The 13431-nt window shown below is 53.8% G+C and overlaps 1 long non-coding RNA gene across 1 annotated transcript in view; it reads right to left on the bottom strand.

Annotated features, from left to right (window-relative positions):
- LOC141072922 (uncharacterized) overlaps positions 1-11421 on the bottom strand; it is a 29119-nt gene extending 17698 nt beyond the window's left edge. The window contains exon 1 of the long non-coding RNA XR_012226905.1: positions 9972-11421. This is a non-coding gene — a long non-coding RNA (uncharacterized lncRNA). The remainder of the gene's footprint in view (positions 1-9971) is intronic.
- Positions 11422-13431: the final 2010 nt, after the last annotated feature.

Below are 13431 nucleotides of genomic sequence, written 5' to 3'. Positions count from 1 at the left end.
GTCCGATTTTGAGGGCGGGGCACCTCAGGGTCCGATTTTGAGGGTGGGGCCCCTCAGGGTCCGATTTTGTGGGTGGGGTCCCTCAGGGTCCGATTTGGTTGGCGGGGCCCCTCAGGGTCCGATTTGGTAGGCGGGGCCCCTCAGGGTCCGATTTTGAGGGCGGGGCCCCTCAGGGTCCGATTTTGAGGGCGGGGCCCCTGAGGGTCCGATTTTGTGGGCGGGGCCCCTCTGGGTTCGATTTTGTGGGCGGGGCCCCTCTGGGTCCGATTTTGTGGCCGGGGCCTCTTAGGGTCCGATTTTGTGGTTGGGGGCCCTCAGGGTCCGATTTTGTGGGTGGGGCCCCTCCAAGTCCGATTTGGTTGGCGGGGCCCCTCAGGGTCCGATTTGGTGGGCGGGGCCTCTCAGGGTCCGATTTTGAGGGCGGGGCCCCTCGGTCCGATTTTGTGGGCGGGGCCCCTCAGGGTCCGATTTTGTGGGCGGGGCCCCTCAGGGTCCAATTTTGTGGGTGGGGCCCTTCTGGGTTCGATTTTGTGGCCGGGGTCTCTCAGGGTCCGATTTTGTGGTTGGGGCCCCTCAGGGTCCGATTTTGTGGTTGGGGCCCCTCAGGGTCCGATTTTTTGGCCGGGGCCCCTCAGGGTCCGATTTTGTGGCCGGGGCCCCTCAGGGACCGATTTTGAGGGTGGGGCCCCTCAGGGTCTAATTTGGTGGGCGGGGCCCCTCAGGGTCCGATTTTGTGGGTGGGGCCCCTCAGGGTCCGATTTTGTGGCTGGGGCCCCTCAGGGTCTGATTTTGTGGCTGGGGTCCCTCAGGGTCTGATTTTGTGGGTGGGGCCCCTCAGGGTTCGATTTTGTGGTTGGGGCCCCTCAGGGTCCGATTTTGTGGCCGGGGTCTCTCAGTGTCCGATTTTGTGGCTGGGGCCCCTCAGGGTCTGGATTTGTGGGTGGGGCCCCTTAGGGTCCGATTTTGTGGGTGGGGCCCCTCAGGGTCCGATTTTGTGGCTGGGGACCCTCAGGGTCTGATTTTGTGGCTGTGGCCCCTCAGGGTCTGATTTTGAGGGTGGGGCCCCTCAGGGTCTAATTTGGTGGGCGGGGCCCCTCAGGGTCCGATTTTGTGGGTGGGGCCCCTCAGGGTCCGATTTTGTGAGTGGGGCCCCTCAGGGTCCGATGTTGTGGCCGGGGCCCCTCAGGGTCTGATTTTGTGGCCGGATCCCCTCAGGGTCCGATTTTGTGGGTGGGGCCCCTCAGGGTCCGATTTTGTGGCCGGGGCCCCTCAGGGTCCGATTTTGTGGGTGCGGCCCCTCAGGGTCCAATTTGGTGGGTGGGGCCACTCTGGGTCTGAGTTGGTGGGCTGGGCCACTCTGGGTCCGATTTGGTGGGCGGGGCCACCCTGGGTCCAATTTGGATGCCAGGGTGGCTCAGCCTCCTTTTTGTAGGCCAGGGTCTATCAGCCTCCGATTTGGAGCCTTGGGTCACTCAGCTTTCGATTTGGCGCGCCGGCCCTTTAAGACTCATTTTAGTGCGCCGGCTCTTTAAGAATCACTTTGGCGCGTCGGCCTTTTAAGAGCCAGGGTGACTCACTGGGCTTCTAAATACACTTTGGCGCACATTCTCTCTCAGGGGCATACGTCATGTGATGAAGCTAGATTTGCATTTGTTCTGTGGGTTTTGCTTTAAGAGCTGATATTATATGGCAGAAGCTCTGTCTTGGAGAGGTCATGTGACGTTCGTAGGCGTTGGCATAGTAACTGGGTCTGCCTGCGCATATCAATGAGCTCAACTGCCATTTCAATCCTCAGGGCATGTTTTGTCTATAGCAACATTTCCCCATTCAAATGCATTGAGACAGTGCATTCCAATGACGGGAAAAAAAATTTTCAAACGCAAATTGCGCAAAAACTACAAATCCGATCGACACGAAAAATACTTAGCACACCTCTCATGGACGCTGGCTTCGAAACGACACCTCAACGGAGTCTGTGCGTGTAGCGGTTCGGGCTGTATTAATTGCGGAAATCAACTTAATAATAATAATAAGAAGAAGAACTAGATGTGTATTTCCTAAAGGAAGTACAGATAGTGGTTTGAAATGGTGCCCGCGCTGCCCCTTTAAGAGAGACTTGCCTGCTGCCCCTGCAAGACTTTCAACTTCGTATCCATTTTAACTGTGGGTGCCTCTCAGGGGCCACTTTGGCCTCAGGGTCCAATTTTGTGGGTGGGGCCCCCCAGGGCCCGATTTTGTGGGTGGGGCCCCTCAGGGTCCAGTTTTGTGGCCGGGGCCCCTCAGGGTCTGATTTGGTGGGTGGGGCCCATCAGGGTCCGATTTGGTGGCCGGGGCCCCTCAGGGTCTGATTTGGTGGGCAGGGCCCCTCATGGTCTGATTTGGTGGGTGGGGCCCCTCAGGGTTCGAATTGGTGGGCTGGGCCCCTCAGGGTCTGATTTGGTGGGCGGAGCTCATCTGGGTCCAATTTGGTGGGTGGGGCTACTCTGGGTCCAATTTTGTGGCTGGGGCCCCTCAGGGTCCGATTTTGTGGGCGGGGCCACACTGGGTCCAATTTTGTGGGCGGGGCCACACCGGGTCCAATTTGGTGGGCGGGGCCACACCGGGTCCGATTTGGTGGGTGGGCCCACACTGGGTCTTGTTTGGTGGGCGGGGCCACACGGGGTCCGATTTGGTGGGCGGGGCCACACTGGGTCTGGTTTGGTGGGCGGGGCCACTCTGAGTCCGATTTGGAGGAAAGGGTGGCTCAGCCTCCGATTTGTAGGCCAGGGTCGATCAGCCTCCAATTTGGAGCCTGGGGTCACTCAGCTTTCGATTTGGCACGCCGGCCCTTTAAGACTCATTTTGGTGCGTTGGCCCTTTAAGAATCACTTAGGTGCGTCGGCCGTTTAAGATCAAGTTTGGCGCACTGGGCATCTGAATCCACTTTGGCGCATATTCTCTCTCAGGGGCATGCGTCATGTGATGAAGCTAGATTTGCATTAGTGCTGTGGGTTTCGCTTTAAGAGCTGAAATTATCTGCCAGAAACTCTGTCCTGGAGAGGTCAAGTGAAGTTCATAGGCGTTGACATAGTAACTGGGTGTGCCTGCGCATATCAATGAGCTTAACTGCTATTTCAATCGCCTCAGCACTGTGGCAACATTTTCCCATTGAAAAGCATTGAGGAAAACATTTTTTCAAACGCAAATTGCGCAAAAACTACAAATCCGATTGACACGAAAAATACTTAGCACACCTCTCGTGGACGCTGGCTTCGAAACGACACCTCAACGGAGTCTGCTCATGTAGTGGTTCAGGCCCCATTAATTGCGGAAAATCGACTGAATAATAATAATAATACTAGATGTGTATTTCCTGAAGGAAGTACAGATAGTGGTTTGAAATGGTGCCCGGGCTGCCCCTTTAAGAGAGACTTGCCTGCTGCCCCTGCAAGACTTTCAACTCAGGATCCGTTTTAACTGTGGGTGCCTCTCAGGGGCCACTTTGGCCTCAGGGTCCGATTTTGTGGGTGGGGCACCTCAGGGTCTGATTTGGTGGCCGGGGCCCCTCAGGGGCTGCTTTGGTGGGTGGGGCCCTCAGGGTCCGATTTTGTGGGTGGGGCCCCTCAGGGTCCGATTTGGTGGCCGGGGCCCATAAGAGGCTGATTTGGTGGGTGGGGCCCTCAGGGTCCGATTTTGTGGCCGGGGCCCCTCAGGGTCCGATTTTGTGGCCGGGGCACCTCAGGGTCTGATTTGGTGGGTGGGGCCCCTCAAGGTCCGATATTGTGGCCGGGACCCCTCAGGGTCCGATATTGTGGCTGGGGCCCCTCAGGGTCCGATATTGTGGCCGGGGCCCCTCAGGGTCCAATTTTGTGGTCGGGTCCCCTCAGGGTCCGATTTGGTGGCTGGGGCCCCTTAGGGTCCGATTTGGTGGGTGGGGCTCCTCAGGGTCTGAATTTGTGGTTGGGGCCCCTCAGGGTCTGATTTTGTGGGTGGGGCCCTCAGGGTCCAATTTGGTGGGCGGGGCCCCTCAGGGTCCAATTTGGTGGGCGGGGCCCCTCAGGGTCCAATTTGGTAGGCAGGGCCCCTCAGGGTCCGATTTGGAGGGCAAGGTGGCTCAGCCTCCGATTTGGAGCCTGGGGTCACTCAGCTTTCGGTTTGGCGCACCGGCCCTTTAAGACTCATTTCGGTGCGCCGGCCCTTTAAGAATCAATTTGGCGCGTCGGTCCTTTAAGAGCCAGTTTGGCGCACTGGGCTTCTAAATCCACTTTGGCGCACATTCTCTCTCAGGGGCATGCGTCATGTGATGAAGCTAGATTTGCATTTATGCTGTGGGTTTCGCTTTAAGAGCTGAAATTATCTGCCAGAAACTCTGTCCTGGAGAGGTCATGTGACGTTCATAGGCGTTGGCATAGTAACTGGGTGAGCCTGCGCATATCAATGAGCTTAACTGCCACCTCACCCGACAACCCCATGTTTTCCCTAAGGCAACATTTTCCCATTGAAATGCATTGAGGAAAATGTTTTTTCAAACGCAAATTGCGCAAAAACTCCAAATCCGATCGACGCGAAAAATACTTAGCACACCACTCGTGGACGCTGGCTTCGAAACAAGGCCTCAACGGAGTCTGTGCGTGTAGCGGTTCGGGCCGCATTAATTGCGGAAATCAACTGAATAGTAATAATAATACTAGATGTGTATTTCCTGAAGGAAGTACAGATAGTGGTTTGAAATGGTGCCCGAGCTGCCCCTTTAAGAGAGACTTGCCTGCTGCCCCTGCAAGACTTTCAACTTCGTATCCATTTTAACTGTGGGTGCCTCTCAGGGGCCACTTTGGCCTCAGGGTCCAATTTTGTGGGTGGGGCCCCCCAGGGCCCGATTTTGTGGGTGGGGCCCCTCAGGGTCCAGTTTTGTGGCCGGGGCCCCTCAGGGTCTGATTTGGTGGGTGGGGCCCATCAGGGTCCGATTTGGTGGCCGGGGCCCCTCAGGGTCCGATTTGGTGGGCAGGGCCCCTCATGGTCTGATTTGGTGGGTGGGGCCCCTCAGGGTTCGAATTGGTGGGCTGGGCCCCTCAGGGTCTGATTTGGTGGGCGGAGCTCATCTGGGTCCAATTTGGTGGGTGGGGCTACTCTGGGTCCAATTTTGTGGCTGGGGCCCCTCAGGGTCCGATTTTGTGGGCGGGGCCACACTGGGTCCAATTTTGTGGGCGGGGCCACACCGGGTCCGATTTGGTGGGCGGGGCCACACCGGGTCCGATTTGGTGGGTGGGCCCACACTGGGTCTTGTTTGGTGGGCGGGGCCACACGGGGTCCGATTTGGTGGGCGGGGCCACACTGGGTCTGGTTTGGTGGGCGGGGCCACTCTGAGTCCGATTTGGAGGAAAGGGTGGCTCAGCCTCCGATTTGTAGGCCAGGGTCGATCAGCCTCCAATTTGGAGCCTGGGGTCACTCAGCTTTCGATTTGGCACGCCGGCCCTTTAAGACTCATTTTGGTGCGTTGGCCCTTTAAGAATCACTTAGGTGCGTCGGCCGTTTAAGATCAAGTTTGGCGCACTGGGCATCTGAATCCACTTTGGCGCATATTCTCTCTCAGGGGCATGCGTCATGTGATGAAGCTAGATTTGCATTAGTGCTGTGGGTTTCGCTTTAAGAGCTGAAATTATCTGCCAGAAACTCTGTCCTGGAGAGGTCAAGTGAAGTTCATAGGCGTTGACATAGTAACTGGGTGTGCCTGCGCATATCAATGAGCTTAACTGCTATTTCAATCGCCTCAGCACTGTGGCAACATTTTCCCATTGAAAAGCATTGAGGAAAACATTTTTTCAAACGCAAATTGCGCAAAAACTACAAATCCGATTGACACGAAAAATACTTAGCACACCTCTCGTGGACGCTGGCTTCGAAACGACACCTCAACGGAGTCTGCTCATGTAGTGGTTCAGGCCCCATTAATTGCGGAAAATCGACTGAATAATAATAATAATACTAGATGTGTATTTCCTGAAGGAAGTACAGATAGTGGTTTGAAATGGTGCCCGGGCTGCCCCTTTAAGAGAGACTTGCCTGCTGCCCCTGCAAGACTTTCAACTCAGGATCTGTTTTAACTGTGGGTGCCTCTCAGGGGCCACTTTGGCCTCAGGGTCCGATTTTGTGGGTGGGGCACCTCAGGGTCTGATTTGGTGGCCGGGGCCCCTCAGGGGCTGCTTTGGTGGGTGGGGCCCTCAGGGTCCGATTTTGTGGGTGGGGCCCCTCAGGGTCCGATTTGGTGGCCGGGGCCCATAAGAGGCTGATTTGGTGGGTGGGGCCCTCAGGGTCCGATTTTGTGGCCGGGGCCCCTCAGGGTCCGATTTTGTGGCCGGGGCACCTCAGGGTCCGATTTGGTGGGTGGGGCCCCTCAAGGTCCGATATTGTGGCCGGGACCCCTCAGGGTCCGATATTGTGGCTGGGGCCCCTCAGGGTCCGATATTGTGGCCGGGGCCCCTCAGGGTCCAATTTTGTGGTCGGGTCCCCTCAGGGTCCGATTTGGTGGCTGGGGCCCCTTAGGGTCCGATTTGGTGGGTGGGGCTCCTCAGGGTCCGAATTTGTGGTTGGGGCCCCTCAGGGTCTGATTTTGTGGGTGGGGCCCTCAGGGTCCAATTTGGTGGGCGGGGCCCCTCAGGGTCCAATTTGGTGGGCGGGGCCCCTCAGGGTCCAATTTGGTAGGCAGGGCCCCTCAGGGTCCGATTTGGAGGGCAAGGTGGCTCAGCCTCCGATTTGGAGCCTGGGGTCACTCAGCTTTCGGTTTGGCGCACCGGCCCTTTAAGACTCATTTCGGTGCGCCGGCCCTTTAAGAATCAATTTGGCGCGTCGGTCCTTTAAGAGCCAGTTTGGCGCACTGGGCTTCTAAATCCACTTTGGCGCACATTCTCTCTCAGGGGCATGCGTCATGTGATGAAGCTAGATTTGCATTTATGCTGTGGGTTTCGCTTTAAGAGCTGAAATTATCTGCCAGAAACTCTGTCCTGGAGAGGTCATGTGACGTTCATAGGCGTTGGCATAGTAACTGGGTGAGCCTGCGCATATCAATGAGCTTAACTGCCACCTCACCCGACAACCCCATGTTTTCCCTAAGGCAACATTTTCCCATTGAAATGCATTGAGGAAAATGTTTTTTCAAACGCAAATTGCGCAAACTCCAAATCCGATCGACGCGAAAAATACTTAGCACACCACTCGTGGACGCTGGCTTCGAAACAAGGCCTCAACGGAGTCTGTGCGTGTAGCGGTTCGGGCCGCATTAATTGCGGAAATCAACTGAATAGTAATAATAATACTAGATGTGTATTTCCTGAAGGAAGTACAGATAGTGGTTTGAAATGGTGCCTGGGCTGCCCCTTTAAGAGAGTCTTGCCTGCTGCCCCTGCAAGACTTTCAACTCAGGATCCGTTTTAAATGTGGGTGCCTCTCAGAGGCCACTTTGGCCTCAGGGTCTGATTTGGTGGGTGGGGCCCCTCAGGATCCGATTCGGTGGCCTGGGCTCCTCAGGATTTGAATTAGTGGCCGGGATTCCTTAGGGTCCAATTTTGTGGGTGGGGCCCCTCAGGGTCCGATTTTGTGGGTGAGGCCCCTCAGGGTCCGATTTTGTGGGTGGGTCCCCTCAGGGTCCGATTTTATGGGTGGGGCCCCTCAGGGTCCTATTTTGTAGGTGGGTCCCCTCAGGGTCTGATTTTTTGAGCGGGGCCACACTGGGTCCAATTTGGAGGCCGGGGTGGCTCAGCCTCTGATTTGCAGCCTGGGGTCACTCAGCTTTCGATTTGGCGCGCCGACCCTTTAAGACTCATTTCGGTGCGCCGGCCCTTTAAGAATCACTTTGTTGCGTCGGCCCTTTGAGAGCCAGTTTGGCTCACTGGGCTTCTAAATCCACTTTGGCGTACATTCTCTCTCAGGGGCATGCATCATGTGATGAAGCTAGATTTGCATTTGTGCTCTGGGTTTCGCTTTAAGAGCTGAAATTATCTGCCAGAAACTCTGTCCTGGAGAGGTCATTTGAAGTTCCTAGGCATTGGCATACTAACTGGGTGAGCCTGCGCATATCAATGAGCTTAACTGCCACCTCACGACTGTCCCATGTTTTCCCTATGGCAACATTTTCCAATTGAAATGCATTGAGGAAAATGTTTTTTCAAACGCAAATTGCGCAAAAACTGCAAATCCGATCGACACGAAAAATACTTAGCACACCACTCGTGGACGCTGGCTTCGAAACGAGGCCTCAACGGAGTCTGTGCGTGTAGTGGTTCGGGCCGCATTAATTGCGGAAATCAACTGAATAGTAATAATAATACTAGATGTGTATTTCCTGAAGGAAGTACAGATAGTGGTTTGAAATGGTGCCCGGGCTGCCCCTTTAAGAGAGACTTGCCTGCTGCCCCTGCAAGACTTTCAACTCAGGATCCGATTTAACTGTGGGTGCCTCTCAGGGGCCACTTTGGTCTGTGGGGCCCCTCAGGGTCTGATTTGGTGGGTGGGACCCCTCAGGATCCGATTTGGTGGGCGGGGCCACTCTGGGTCCGATTTGGAGGCCAGGGTGGCTCAGCCTCCGATTTGTAGGCAAGGGTCGATCAGCCTCCGATTTGGAGGCTGGGGTGCCTCAGCCTCCGATTTGGAGCGTGGGGTCACTCAGCTTTCAATTTGGCGCGCCGGCCCTTTAAGACTCATTTCGGTGCATCAGCCCTTTAAGAATCACTTAGGCGCATCGGCCCTTTAAAAGCTAGTTTGGCGCACTGGGCTTCTAAATCCACTTTGGCGGACATTCTCTCTCAGGGGCATGCATCATGTGATGAAGCTAGATTTGCATTTGTGCTTTGGGTTTCGCTTTAAGAGCTGATATTATCTGGCAGAAACTGTGTCCTGCTGGGGTCATGTAAAGTTCGTATTCGTTGGCATAGTAACTGGGTGTGCCTGCGCCAGGGCCGACTCCAGGTTTTTGAGGGCCCCGGGCGAAAAAGTCTCAGTGGGCCCCCCCTTAACACATACCACGACTCATGCCGTGTGACATCCGTGGTGACCGCCAAAAACGGACTTGTCTCCGCATGGATCACACGGACACGCATGTGATCCACACAGACACTCGCTCTGTGGCAAAACACGTTCATGTGAAGGAGGCTACTGATTAGTAGTGTACGCATGAAAGAGAGAAAGAACAGAGAGAGAACAGAAAGAAAGAGGGGAAATAAAGAACAGAGAAAGAAAGAGAGAAAGAATGGAAGGAAGAACAGAGAGAGAAAGATACAGAGAGCGAGAGAGAGAAAGAAAGAACATAGAAAGAACGAACAGAGAAAGAAAGAAAATAAACAACAAAGAGAAAGAAAGGAAGAACAGAGAGAGAAAGAGAAAGAAAAGAACAGAGAGAAAGAGAAAGAAAGAGGGGAAAGAAAGAAAGAACAGATAGAGAAAGAGTGGAAAGAAAGAACAGAGAGAAAGAAAAAAGAAAGAAAAAGAACAAAGAAAGAAAGAGTGGACAGAAAAAAAGAACAGAGAGAGAAAGAAAGAAAGAAAGAAAGAAAGAATGAAAGAAAGAAAGAAAGAAAGAAAGAAAGAAAGAAAGAGAAAGAAAGAAAGTAAGACGGGAAAAAAGAACAGAGAGGGAGAGAAAAAAAGAGGGGAAGAAAGAACGGAGAGAGAAAGAACACAGAGAAAAAGCGTCAACAGAAAAAAAGAACAGGGAGAGAGAGAAAGAAGGAGGGGAAAGAAAGAAAGAACATAGAGGTAGAGAGAAAAAGAAAGAGGGGAAAGAACAGATGGAAAGAAAGATCAGAGAGAGAGAAAGAAAAAGAGGAAAGAGAGAACAGAGAGAGAGAGAAAGAACAGAGACAGAAAGAAAGAAAGAGAAAGAAAGAAAGAGAACAGAGAGAGAGAAAAAAAGATTAGAGAGAAAGAACAGAGAGAGAAAGAAACAGAGAAAGAAAAATTCTATAAAGATACTATAGCAGCCCAGCTCCCATTGTAGTGCCCACCTGAGCCTCCTGGTGCAGGACATATCATGATCCGCTCACATGCCCGACATCCCCGATTCCAAGGCGATCCCGCTGTCCGCTCTGTCAGAGGAGGACACGGTGATGGATCTGAAGCATTCCTGGTTCCGTCACAATCTCCTACTGAAATTACCTAATTTCTGGTCAGCTTCCAGCAAGTCACTTCCGGTAGAACGTTACGTGCAAGTTTTAAATTGCTCCTTGGGGCTCCACTGTGTACTCCTGTGTGACGCGGGGAAAGTATGCTCCCGGCTGGGGCAGTCTCTCTCTCAAAATCAGGACTGTCTCGCTGGATCCGGGATGGTTGGGACTCGGGAGGTATAAATGCTCCCCACCATACACCTCGTACACACACGGCTCCGCTCCGTACACCCCCGGCTCTGCTCCGCTCCATAAACACACGGCTCAGCTCCGTACACACAGGGCTCCGTTCCGTACATCTCGTACACACACGGCTTCGCTCCGTACACATCGTACACACACGGCTCCGCTCCGTACACCTCGTACACACACGGCTCTGCTCCGTACACCTTGTAAACCCCTCCTGACCCCACCAAACAACACACACGGCTCTGCTACATCCACCTTGTAAAACCCCTCCTGACCCCACACAAGTACACACACGGCTCTGCTACATCTACCTTGCAAAACCCCTCCTGACCCCAAACAAGTACACACACGGCTCTGCTACATCCACCTTGTAAAACACCTCCTGACCCCACACAAGTACAAACACGGCTCTGCTACATCCACCTTGTAAAACCCCTCCTGACCCCACACAAGTACACACACAGCTCTTTTACATCCACCTTGTAAACCCCTCCTGACCCCACACAAGTACACACACGGCTCTGCTACATCCACCTTGTAAAACCCCTCCTGACCCCACACAAGTACACACACGGCTCTGCTACAACCACCTTGTAAACCCCTCCTGACCCCACACAAGTACACACACGGCTCTGCTACATCCACCTTGTAAAAACCCCTCCTGACCCCACACAAGTACACACACGGCTCTGCTACATCCACCTTGCAAAACCCCTCCTGACCCCACACAAGTACACACACGGCTCTGCTACATCCACCTTGTAAAACCCCCTCCTGACCCCACACAAGTACACACACGGCTCTGCTACATCCACCATGTAAAACCCCTCCTGACCCCACACAAGTACACACACGGCTCTGCTACATACACCTTGTTAAACCCCTCCTGACCCCACACAAGTACAAACACGGCTCTGCTACATCCACCTTGTAAAACCCCCTCCTCCTGACCTCACACAAGTAGACACACGGCTCTGCTACATCCACCTTGTAAAACACCTCCTGACCCCACATAAGTACACACACGGCTCTGCTACATCCACCTTGTAAACCCCTCCTGACCCTACACAAGTACACACACGGCTCTGCTACATCCACCTTGTAAAACACCTCCTGACCCCACACAAGTACACACACGGCACTGCTACATCCACCTTGTAAACCCCTCCTGACCCCACACAAGTACACACACGGCTCTGCTACATCCACCTTGTAAACCCCTACTGACCCCACACAAAGTACACACACGGCTCTGCTACATCCACCTTGTAAAACCCCTCCTGACCCCACACAAGTACACACACGGCTCTGCTACATCCACCTTGTAAAACCCCTCCTGACCCCACACAAGTACAAACACGGCTCTGCTACATCCACCTTGTAAACCCCTCCTGACCCCACACAAGTACACACACGGCTCTGCTACATCCACCTTGAAAAACACCTCCTGACCCCACACAAGTACACACACGGCTCTGCTACATCACCTTGTAAACCGCTCCTGACCCCACACAAGTACACAAACAGCACTGCTACATCCACCTTGTAAACCCCTCCTGACCACACACAAGTACACACACGGCACTACACCATCCACCATGTAAAACCCCTCCTGACCCCACACTAGTACACACACGGCTCTGCTACATCACCTTGTAAACCCCTCCTGACCCCACACAAGTACACACATGGCTCTGCTACATCCACCTTGTAAAACACCTCCTGACCCCACACAAATTACACACACGGCTCTGCTACATCCACCTTGTAAAACACCTCCTGACCCCACACAAAGTACACAAACAGCTCTGCTACATCACCTTGTAAACCCCTCCTGACCCCACACAAGTACACACACGGCACTGCTACATCCACCATGTAAAACCCCTCCTGACCCCACACAAGTACACACACGGCTCTGCTACATCCACCTTGTAAACCCCTCCTGACCCCACACAAGTACACACACGGCTCTGCTACATCCACCATGTAAAACCCCTCCTGACCCCACACAAGTACACACACGGCACTGCTACATCCACCTTGTAAAACCCCTCCCTGACCCCACACAAGTACACACACGGCACTGCTACATCCACCTTGTAAAACACCTCCTGACCCCACACAAAGTACACACATGGCTCTACTTCATCCACCTTGTAAACCCCTCCTGACCCCACACAAGTACACACATGACTCTGCTACATCACCTTGTAAACCCCTCCTGACCCCACACAAAGTACACAAACAGCTCTGCTACATCACCTTGTAAACCGCTCCTGACCCCACACAAGTACACAAACGGCACTGCTACATCCACCTTGTAAACCCCTCCTGACCACACACAAGTACACACACGGCACTACACCATCCACCATGTAAAACCCCTCCTGACCCCACACTAGTACACACACGGCTCTGCTACATCACCTTGTAAACCCTTCCTGACCCCACACAAGTACACACATGGCTCTGCTACATCCACCTTGTAAAACACCTCCTGACCCCACACAAATTACACACACGGCTCTGCTACATCCACCTTGTAAAACACCTCCTGACCCCACACAAAGTACACAAACAGCTCTGCTACATCACCTTGTAAACCCCTCCTGACCCCACACAAGTACACACACGGCACTGCTACATCCACCTTGTAAAACCCCTCCCTGACCCCACACAAGTACACACACGGCACTGCTACATCCACCTTGTAAAACCCCTCCTGACCCCACACAAGTACACACACGGCACTGCTACATCCACCTTGTAAAACCCCTCCCTGACCCCACACAAGTACACACACGGCACTGCTACATCCACCTTGTAAAACACCTCCCTGACCCCACACAAGTACACACACGGCACTGCTACATCCACCTTGTAAAACACCTCCTGACCCCACACAAGTACACACACGGCTCTGCTACATCCACCTTGTAAACCCCTCCTGACCCCACACAAGTACACACACGGCTCTGCTACATCCACCTTGTAAACCCCTCCTGACCCCACACAAGTACACACATGGCTCTGCTACATCCACCATGTAAAACCCCTCCTGACCCCACACAAGTACACACACAGCACTGCTACATCCACCTTGTAAAAC

This window comes from Dendrobates tinctorius, unplaced genomic scaffold, assembly GCF_039654945.1.
Source record: "Dendrobates tinctorius isolate UK_male_01 unplaced genomic scaffold, ASM3965494v1 ptg000293l, whole genome shotgun sequence".
Taxonomy (NCBI): domain Eukaryota; kingdom Metazoa; phylum Chordata; class Amphibia; order Anura; family Dendrobatidae; genus Dendrobates; species Dendrobates tinctorius.
The sequence above is the reverse complement of the archived record's forward strand: the minus strand, read 5'-3'. Positions and strand labels throughout refer to the sequence as shown.